Source organism: Herpailurus yagouaroundi, unplaced genomic scaffold (assembly GCF_014898765.1).
Source record: "Herpailurus yagouaroundi ecotype Mexico unplaced genomic scaffold, PumYag 182, whole genome shotgun sequence".
NCBI lineage: Eukaryota > Metazoa > Chordata > Mammalia > Carnivora > Felidae > Herpailurus > Herpailurus yagouaroundi.
This window is the reverse complement of record NW_024412413.1, coordinates 56,923,382-56,933,748: the sequence shown is the minus strand read 5'-3', so window position 1 is coordinate 56,933,748 and position 10,367 is coordinate 56,923,382. Positions and strand designations below refer to the sequence as shown.

At 42.9% G+C, this 10,367-nt stretch overlaps 1 protein-coding gene and 1 long non-coding RNA gene across 6 annotated transcripts in view; one reads left to right on the top strand and one right to left on the bottom strand.

Moving 5' to 3' along the window:
* Positions 1-7,757: 7,757 nt before the first annotated feature.
* LOC121040843 (uncharacterized) lies at positions 7,758-9,025 on the bottom strand. 2 transcript variants are annotated; one of them, XR_005795474.1, is made up of 2 exons: positions 8,797-9,025; positions 7,758-8,257 (listed from the first exon to the last, which is right to left on the bottom strand). It is a non-coding gene; the product is annotated as an uncharacterized LOC121040843 (long non-coding RNA). The 2 variants fall into 2 exon arrangements; XR_005795473.1 differs by having other exon boundaries at positions 8,721-8,996.
* Positions 9,026-9,071: 46 nt separating this feature from the next.
* Positions 9,072-10,367, top strand: part of SLC16A7 (solute carrier family 16 member 7) — a 195,391-nt gene continuing 194,095 nt past the window's right edge. For all 4 annotated transcript variants that reach the window (XM_040491548.1, XM_040491546.1, XM_040491547.1 and 1 more), the window contains exon 1: positions 9,072-9,253. The gene's annotated coding sequence lies outside the window, so the exon portion shown is untranslated. The remainder of the gene's footprint in view (positions 9,254-10,367) is intronic.

The following is a 10,367-nucleotide window of genomic DNA, read 5'->3' as shown; positions in this document are numbered from 1 at the left end:
TTTGAGTACTTGAATTCTGTAAGCAACCTGAATGAAATTGGAAATAAAATTTCCTCCAGATTGTGAGACCCAGAGCAGAGGAACTAATCAAACTCACTCCGACTTCCAATTGACAGTACTATGAGCTCATAAATTTGTTTTGTTTTAAATCACATGGTGTTTGATAATTTGTTACAGCAGCAATAGAAAACTAATATGGACTATGACTCACTAGTTATCTGTAGAATGCAGTGGAAGAGACCCTGAGTAACTTCTGAATTTAGGTCAATTTCCACGTGGATCTTGGAAGGCTAGCTCTCACTAGGTTGCCTTTTGGAACACAGTCATCATGCTGTAAGAATCCCAAGCCATAAGGAGAAGCCATGTTTCAATGCTAAGGAGACCCAGGTGAGACTAGCCTTCGAGTCATTCCAACCCAGGAACAGATGTGTGATTGAAGAAGCTTCTAAGTGATATTAGGACACTGTGTTCTGACCTTTGTGGTTGAGGCTCTAGACATTATGGAGCAGAGGCAAGCCAACCCCACTCTACAAACAGAATCCATGAACATACTGAAATTGTTATTGGTTTATAATACAATTTTAACCTTTTTATATAAAAATAGTAACCAGAGGGGCGCCTGGGTGGCGCAGTCGGTTAAGCGTCCGACTTCAGCCAGGTCACGATCTCGCGGTCCGTGAGTTCGAGCCCCGCGTCAGGCTCTGGACTGATGGCTCAGAGCCTGGAGCCTGTTTCCGATTCTGTGTCTCCCTCTCTCTCTGCCCCTCCCCCGTTCGTGCTCTGTCTCTCTCTGTCCCAAAAGAAATAAATAAACGTTGAAAAAAAAATTAAAAAAAAAAAAAATAGTAACCAGAGCAGAAAGGAAGAAAAACCACTCAAATAAAAAGAGGGATGATCTTTAAAGATCCCACACCCAGCTCCATACCTAGAAAAAGAGGTAAAATTCTCCAGAAGAGTTATGAGGAAAAATTTTATTAAGCTATAATTTGGTTGAGAGACAGAGGGAGAGAGTACAATTTTATGTACTACTCTACAACTGGGTCTGTAGCTTATAATAAATGATTTTTCTTATAGCTAATCATATATATGAGTAATCTTAACTGAACAGGAATTTATTTAAAGTTATGAAGCCAAGAAGTGATTTTTATTTATAAAACTATTTCTGGATTTTGCAATTGTCTGATTTTTTCTTTAAAAAACTTATTAAGGAGATAAACTTAAATATCAAATTTTAATTAATTTTACATTGCCTTTGATTGTTTACACAATTCAAATGATGTCAAATCAGTTTGCTTTACTAATTTCATTTCTGAGGGATTATTTCCTAAAAATTTACATATTTTACATACGATAATACCACCTTTCATTTCTATTAAGCTTTATAATTTAGAAGGCAATTCCATTTAATTATCTGGCTGACCCTTCTTTTTTTATGTTTATTTTTGAGAGAGGCAGAGCGCGAGTGGGAGAGAGGCAGAGAGAGAGGGAGACACAGGATCCAAAGCTGAGCTCTGAGCTGTCAGCACAGAGCCTGATGCAGGGCTCGGGCCCGGGAACCATGAGATCATGAGCTGAGCCGAAGTCGGACGCTTAACTGACTGAGCTACCCAGGCACCCTGTCTGGTTGACCCTTCTTACTAAGCCAAATCAAATTTTTACTACTTATGAAGACAATAACATTTAAACATATTTGTGTCTTTGCCAATTTAGTGCATTAGTGAAGGGCCCAGCAAGACCTATATCCAGTATTCAGATGCCGAGTATCTGAAATACTCATTTTGGACATTATATTGCTTTGACAGTTTTTTATCTTATGTTTTAAAAATCAAACTTGATATGATAACACATGTCCACAGAAATACTTGTATTTAAATATTTATAGAAGCAAATAATAAAAATCATCCAAATATGCATCAACATGTGACTTGATAAAGAACTTGTGGTATTTCCACACAATAGAACACTACTCAGCAATGAAAAAAACAAACTACATACACACAACTAAATGAATGAATTAAAGATATACGTACAGAATGAAAGAAGTCAATAGATTATATCATTCTATTTATATAACATTTTAGAGTAGGTAAAACTAACTAGTCTTCGATGATAAAAACCAGATCAATGATTGCCTGGGCTGTGCAGACAATTGACTAAAAACAGCAAGAGGGAACTTTCTGGGATGATGGAAGTTCTCTAAATCTTGACTGGAGTAGTGGTTAAGTGGATATATAAATTTTTCAAAATTCATCTAACTACACACTTAAAATGCAAGCATGTTTATGTAAGCTATATTTCATACACATTTATTTAACATGAAATAAAGCTGCTATATTGACAAAGAAATCCACAATTTCTGATTGAGTCTTTGGCCTCATGGAAGAAAGCACATTCTCCTTCATAAAGTCTGAGGAAGAACTGTATGTGTCTTTTTTGAAACCTATTTCTGAGTGTGTGGGTAACTCTTCAACTCAATGACTAGGATGGTCTATTCCTGTTTGGATTTAAAAAAAAACCTACAAAGAATATCATTTAAGAAACCTAATATCCAAATATTTATAATCTGGTGTGTATGTATGAAGAAACATAATTATGCAGTGGATGTAATCACAGCATTAGGATCATAATCAGTCTGAAAATTAAATAAACAGTGTATAGGCTGCTTGAGACAAGCACTACATACATCGAAAAACTTGATCACAGTGCCTGGCAGGTTGTCTAATAAATATCCTGAATGAATGAAGTTCATTGAAGATAAATATTTCAAAGTCATTACTGGATTCCATGACACTGGCCTTGTATTGAGAAGTGAAAGTTTCTCAATGAAAAACAACAACAACAACAACAACAAAATCGATAAATCTCAGGTAACCACCTACACTGCTAGGCTCCAGCCCAAATCCTAGGGCTAAAAAGGCATAATCATATTCTGTTGATTTGAAACTGATACCATATTTCATATAACAGATCTCAGAGAGATCATTTCTTGGGAGAAAACCTGTAACAAGTGATAGTACAACATCCTTATCAACAAGATCCCAGAAAAATTAGCCAACATTAACAAATCAATTACTATTACATAGCAAAAGAGCACAAAACAAATATGTAGCTTGGGTCAATTCCTGGCAGAGAGGAAGCAGAAGAGTTCCTGAGTGAAAAAATGTAAGTGTGGCCTGAACTTTAGCCAAAGAAACAAAGTAAAGGCAGTTGAAATTTCAGTTTACTGAAAAGCAGGTAGCTGAGAGTATTTTAGCATGAAATTCTCTAGTGACCTGTGAGGCATTATGTAAATACAAATAGTGACTCAACCTTCAAGGACATTCTGGGCATCTGGCAAGTTACTCAATGTTACAAGTTAAACAGGTAACTTTATGGTTGCATTTTATGAAGTGCATCCATATAAGTAAATACCTATTTTTAATTTTTTTAACGTTTATTCGTTTTTGAGAGACAGTGCATGAGTGTGGAAGGGGCAGAGAGAGAGGGAGACACAGAATATGAAGTGGGCTCCAGGCCCTGAGCTGTCAGCACTGAGCCGGACGCGGGGCCTCGAACTCACAAACTGCGAGATCATGACCCGAGCCGAAGTCGGATGCTTAACCAACTGAGCCACTCAGGCGCCCCAGTAAATATCTATTTTTAGTTAATTATTAAAAAAACTCTACATAAATATTCCCTTCATTTGTTAAAATTATGCATGATCTTTGTGGATCTTTGCACCCTTGAAGTGCTTGAAAGTACCACAGAGTTTTAGAAAGTTAAGATTAAGTGACCCACCTAAGTAAGACTACATGCACAGGAGAAGGCACTGAAACTTAGGTTCCTAGGTACCATCTTCAGTCATCACTGATTCATTTAAGTAAGTTCAGTAAGCATTAAATAATTATAAGCCACTATTTACAAGATCCCTGCCAGAATGGTTTGCAGTTTATAGTGAAAACTTTTAATCCAAGTTTCTAATTTTATATGCTTTCAGAATAATTGAAATATTCAGATGAAGACATGTATAAGACACTTATAATTGGAATCTATTAAGCTTACTTCATGGATAGCATTAAATAAAATGTAGAATTAGAAAAATGCCAATGGATAGGAGTTTCAATGAAGAATCCATCAAGAGATTTTTTAGAACTCCAAAGGTCATCTATCTTGACAAAAGACCTCTCTGGGCAATTGTATAGTTATGGAAAGTCATGCCATACAGCAATGTCCAACACAACCGTTGTCCCTTTTTTTATTCTTTGCACAATGAGACTAGGTCTGCATTCTCCACAATTCTATGGGAAGCTTCCATAGAAGGTATTTCCAAAGTAGCCTATATGGAAGTACTCAAGATAAGAATCTATAAGCAGTGGAAAGATGTCTTTCACATTTTGTACATTCTGTGAAACCAGGTCAGAGCAATCATAGTCACAGCTGCTAGCCAGCTGCAATCTTAGTTACTGGCTGGCAGGTACACGTTTCTTTTCATTCAGGCTAAGGGGATTATTTGGACATTCGGCCTTTTGTCCTTAGTTAAAACCCATCTATTGTGTGTACTTTACACACACACGCACACCCCTACTCTGGATTCACAGAGTCTTGCCATGAAAAAGCTGTTAAAAATCTATTGTGAGTTGTGAAATATCTATAGTCAGTATTGACTTAAGAACACGTTATGGCATTCTCTTAAGCTCAATGTTTCATTGGGTCTTTATTTCATTATGATTTATAGTCTTACTAAGTAACATTGTGTATTGGTCATAATAGGCTAGGCTATGTTCTTGTAACAAATAAAGCCTGGAATATTAGTGGCTTAACACAATAATGGTAACTTTCTCACCCAAACACCAGTGCAAGTCTTTATCTTTTAGGGACTCTAGTTTACAGCTACTGTATCTAAAACATGAGACTGTTAGAGCAGGGAAAGACAAGAATGGAGGAGGCACACTGGCTCTTAACTCCCTTTGCCCAGAAATGATATATGCCATTTTCGTCCATACTCTATTAGTTAGAACTAGCCACATGGCCCCAATATAACTGTAAGAGAAACTGGGAAAAGTAGTGTCATGCAGATCATGGATATTGTGAACACCAACAGCCTCTAGAATATATCCGTTGCCTAAAGTCACACTATCATTTCTTTCCTCCAATTGTCAAACATTATTGATTACCTTCTAGCTGCAAGAATTTGTGCCAGACGCTGGAAGACTGCAGAGATGAATAAACCGTCCCTAACAGATTGGGGAGACAGAAAAGAAATTATAATACAGCTGTACTGTGAAGCAGAAAGAAAATGCCCCAAATAGAGGTATACACCACGTTCTATGAAAAAGAACAAAGAGGAAGATGGAATTAATTCTTATTGGAGGAATCCCTGAAATGGTAGAGAGATGATGACATATTTGCTGGACCCAAAGGGGGGAAAAAAAAGACTCAGACCAGTTTGAGATGGAAAAGAGAACATGGGGAATGCAACAAATTAGCAAAATGTGCTAAGATATGGCATGTCTGAGGAATGAAGAACCTGAGAGTTTACAGCTGAGGGTAGACAACCTGGAATATGAGGCTGGGGGTAGACAGTGAAATACGTTTAGCTTTATTAGTTTATATGTTATTTATGTATTCACTAGTTTACTTATTTGTGGAAAATGGGTTGCTAGAATATTGAGTATTGTTTCTTGCACTGTTATTTCCCCTTATGAATACAAATTAAGGCAAAAATTTTTACCAAAAACATTTCAAGTTCTGGTCATATGGTTTGCCTTTTCCCTACATTGTATTCTTTTCTCAACTTCTGAATAATATTAAGACTATAAGCCACAGGATAAACTGACTGGATTTATTCCTACCTAATTCTCCTTTGAGATTACTTTTTTTTAAAGTTTATTTATTTAGAGAGAGAGAGAAAAAGAGAGAGAGGGAATCACAAGCAGGCTCTGCACTGTCAGCACAGAGCCCAATGCAGGGCTCCATCCCACGAACTGAGAGATTCCCATGAATCTGAGCCGAAATCAAGAGTCAGATGCTTAACTGACTGAGCCATCCAGGTGACTTGTCAGATTCCTTTCTAATCCAACCATATATTTACATAGCATGCCTGGCCAGAGCAACAATGCAACTTAAGGATGAATCCCCAAATACTAACACTGGGGCAGTATGTAAATTGGACTGAGTTTTTAATGTTGGAAAAACAAGACTTAAAAAAAGAATTCTTGGGGCGCCTGGGTGGCGCAGTCGGTTAAGCGTCCGACTTCAGCCAGGTCACGATCTCGCGGTCCGTGAGTTCGAGCCCCGCATCAGGCTCTGGGCTGATGGCTCGGAGCCTGGAGCCTGTTTCCGATTCTGTGTCTCCCTCTCTCTCTGCCCCTCCCCCGTTCATGCTCTGTCTCTCTCTGTCCCATAAATAAATAAAAATGTTGAAAAAAAAATTAAAAAAAAAGAATTCTTGTTACAATTATGATTAATGCTATGGGTAGTGACGTTTAGGAGTTTGAAAATGAGATAAATAGACCAAGAACACGGCGCGATAAAAACAAAAAAAGGAGACAAAAAATAAAAAATAAGGAAAATGGAGAATAGGGTCAAAATTCAGGAACTATATGGTCTTTCTTCTTCTTCTTCCTCTTCTTTGAAAGGAAATGAGTGATGAATGAGCAGGAAAAATGTCAATAGAAAACACTCAAGAACATGACCTAGAGAGGTATGTCTTAGTGTTGCTTCTTTTCAAAACGTGCCATTATTTTTTGTAATAAAAATGAAGTGCTTACAGTCACTGTTAAACATCACATCACTATAAAATGTACTTTTTATAAATGTCATTTTAGACATTTTTGTTTTTATTTTATTTTTAATGTTTATTTTTGAGAGAAAGCGAGCCAGCGAGCATAGGGGAGGGGCAGAGAGAGAGGGAGACAGAATCCAAAGCAGGCTTCAGGCTCTGAGTTGCCAGCACAGAGCCCGATGCGGGCCTTGAACACAAGAGCAGTGAGTTCATGACCTGAGCTGAAGTTGAATGTTCAACAGACTGAGCCGCCCAGTTGCTCCACTTTTAAAGAAAAACTAAAGTTCTTTCTAGAATTTTCTGCCTTCGTCTTGTAGTTTCTGACACCCCTTCCTCGGTAAAACTGTCATCCCAACTTTTGAAAGTTACTAATAATAAGGCACCATTAATTCATCTCATATTATCTACCAGCTATGTCACATATATCATCTCACCTAAATATTATGACAGTAATACGAAGTTGACATTATTTCTATTTTGTAGCTGCAGATACCAAGATTCAAGTTTTGCACAAGACTACAAACTAGCCGTGGCAGAAACAAGGCAATGTGAATTTAGCTAAATGACTTAACTTTGAAGGGGAGCAGAATATGCCACCCCCAAACAAGCCACTTTGGCATACTGATTATTTGCTTGAGAAACAGTCAGTTCAAGGACACTCTGACTCTGCTCTGTCCCCCGTGAAACAGGAAGTAAATCTTTCAGGTGAAGTTACCCTCCCAGTACCAGGAGGAAGAGAGCCATCCTTATCAGCAGAGATAGGGAATTCAGGGCCAGAAAGGAAGTATAAATAAACCTTGTCTACTTTGGTCACTTTTTGGAGTCTCCTATTTTATGGGCTCCTAGACATATGAAATTAAATTTGTTTTTCTCCTGTTAATCTGTCTTGTGTCAATGTACTTATTAGCCCAGCCCAACAACATAAAAAGGAAGAAGGGAAGAGTTTTCCTTCCCTATACCTATTTCCAAATTTGTAAACTGCGAAAAATCTTAGTATTCATCCAATAGGTTTATTTAATTAATTGAGAAAACCCATAAAACTGCTTAGGACAGTGCCTGACAATCATAAGGACTTAATAAATCAGTGTTGTTGTTGTTATTATTATTATTGCTGTTACTATTATTACCATTTGGATTCCTTGTCCCGTGGGCTTCAACGCTCCAGTTACTTCAACTAAGTTATCCTGGCTTCTTACAAATTATTTCAGTTCTAGAATAAACAAGAAAAGCTTCTAGGGAGTTATATTAATATTTAGGATTCACATCACTTTGTATGTTTCACTTTTCAGGAGCAGACACGTGTGTCCGTGGGGGAGGGGTCTGTTACATGGGCAGAAAAACTGCAATATGAATTCTCACATTCAAGCCCACATTTAGTCTTCTGTTCCTTTTCTTCCAAGCAGCACTTCAACAATAAAGACACTTAAGGAACCCGATCTTTGGTGTGACTTACATGTTCATTTCCTCTTTTCAGCTTCCCCCAAGAAACATGTTCTAGACAGTGGAGGGAAAAAAAATACATAAAAGCAGGAGACACCACACCAATGGCTGCGGGAGTACCACTATCCCCAGCGCTACTCGTTGACAAATACGAAGCCCTACTTTGAAGACTTAAAGCATTTGAGAAACAAAAAAATGGAAGGGACTGTTTGTAAGAGGCTTTCCTATTTCCAAGTTCTCCTCGTACTACTTTCGGCACTCCTCGTCCCATGGTGTACATTTTATTTTTCCTTTAGAGTGTGCCGGTTGGTGAGCCTCAACTCCCGACACCGCCATTCCTCCCTTCGCGGCAAAAAAGACCAAGATGGCAAAACGGCCCTACCCTTTCGCGCCACACTCGCAACGAGAAGCTTCCAACCTCCCCGCACCGTGCCGGCTCCTCTCCGGCGCACACGCTTTCCTCTCACACCGATTTCACAACTCCCCGGGGGTTATCGAAACGGGGCAACGGGCACACCTGGCTGCTAGGTTCGCCGCCAAAGTACTTCGGGTAAAGCGTGTCACGACCGATCCGGAACAACAGTTCTCCCCACCTGATTTCTGACTTTTTTCCCTCCGGGCCCAAACTAAAATCCGAAGGGGCGCGCTCCGAGCCCCAGAGAAAGTGTCTACAGCGGCAACGGTCGCTCGGAGCATGCTCAGTCGGCCCGAAGTCACTGGGCGGGGTTCGCCCCCGCCCGCGGGCGGCCCGCTCGCCGAAAGCCCGGCGCGCTAGCCCCCGCCCTCCTTCTCCACCTCTCCCCTCCCCCCACCCACGCCGGGCGCGCGCTCCAGGGCACCCACGAGGGCGCCCGGCGGCCGCGCCTCCCCTCCGCCCCCCTCCTCCCCCGCCCCCGGCTGCGGCGGGCGAGGACAAGTCTAGGGCCGTAAATAAATAAATAATTCCATTCACCCGGTGACGGCGAGGCGAACCGGCTGCGGCGGGGGGGGTGGGGGCGGGCTGGGGATCGGAGAGCTGCGGCGCCCACCCCGTGCCAGAGACCGGGTAAAGTAAGTACACCCCGGGAGGAAGGGAGGAGGCGGCGGCGGCGCTGGCCCAGAGGCGGGCGAGCGTGCCTCTGCCACGCCAGCTGCCAGCGGAGCCGCACGCGTGTGTAAAAATAATGGCCAGCCCCTGACAAACGCGCCGACGCAGAGCTGGCTAGCGAGCCCTTATATAGACAAAAACCCCCGAGGCGGCCGCGGGAGGAGAGCTCGCGTCAGTCAGACGCGCAGACAGCAGCGCGGCAGCTGCAGGGGCGCAGCCGGCGCGGGGTCGTGCGCGCGCGCGTCAGGGAGGTGGGCCCGGGGGGTCCCGGGCGGGGAGCGCCCGCGCGCCCGCGCGCCCGCCGGCTTATGGCCAGGAGGTGCCTGTGTCCCGAGCCGTTGCGCGGAGACTCTGCCGACGCTGTGCTTCTCCCCCTCTGCTCGCCCCACGAGTCTCCCAAGGCCGGTTCCCACCAGGCGCGTCCCCTGCCTGCTTGTCACCAGCATCTCGCCCCAGGCCCGCGAGCACCCTGGGGTGGCCTCGTTGCCGCAACACCTGGGGACGAGTGGTGGTGAAAAGTGTGGGTAGGGGGCGTCTTTTCTTGTCGCAGACGATCGGGAGTCCGAGAGGCTGGGAGGGGACGGAATACCAGGGAGGGAGGTGTCGTTTTCTTTTTTGGTCCCAGGTTGCATAGTGGGGCGGAGGCGTATGGAAAGATGTGTGCGGGAGAGGCCTGCGCTCGGGCAGAAGGGAGCATGACTGGACCCGGGCCGAGGAGGGCCTGCGCCGCCCGGTATCACGCTGGTTTCCTGCGCCGCTGCGCCGCTCTGGGGGCGCCAGGTCTGTGCAGGTAGTGCGGGAGGCTGGAGACGCGGCTCGCGTGCGAAGTGCCTCCTCTGAGCAGATGTTACGTTGCTTGGCAGCTGCCCTCTGCGGCCCCTTTTCTCCTTTACTTCCGCGAGAGGGATTGCAGACTGCCTTGGCAAAGGCGGTCGTGACCAGGGCCACTTTCCCGGTAGGGCTGGCGAGGGGAGTTTGTGGTCTACTCCGGGGATATTAAAATTATGTGCGGGCGCGCGCGCGCGCGTGTACACACACACACACACACACACACACACACACACACACACACACACA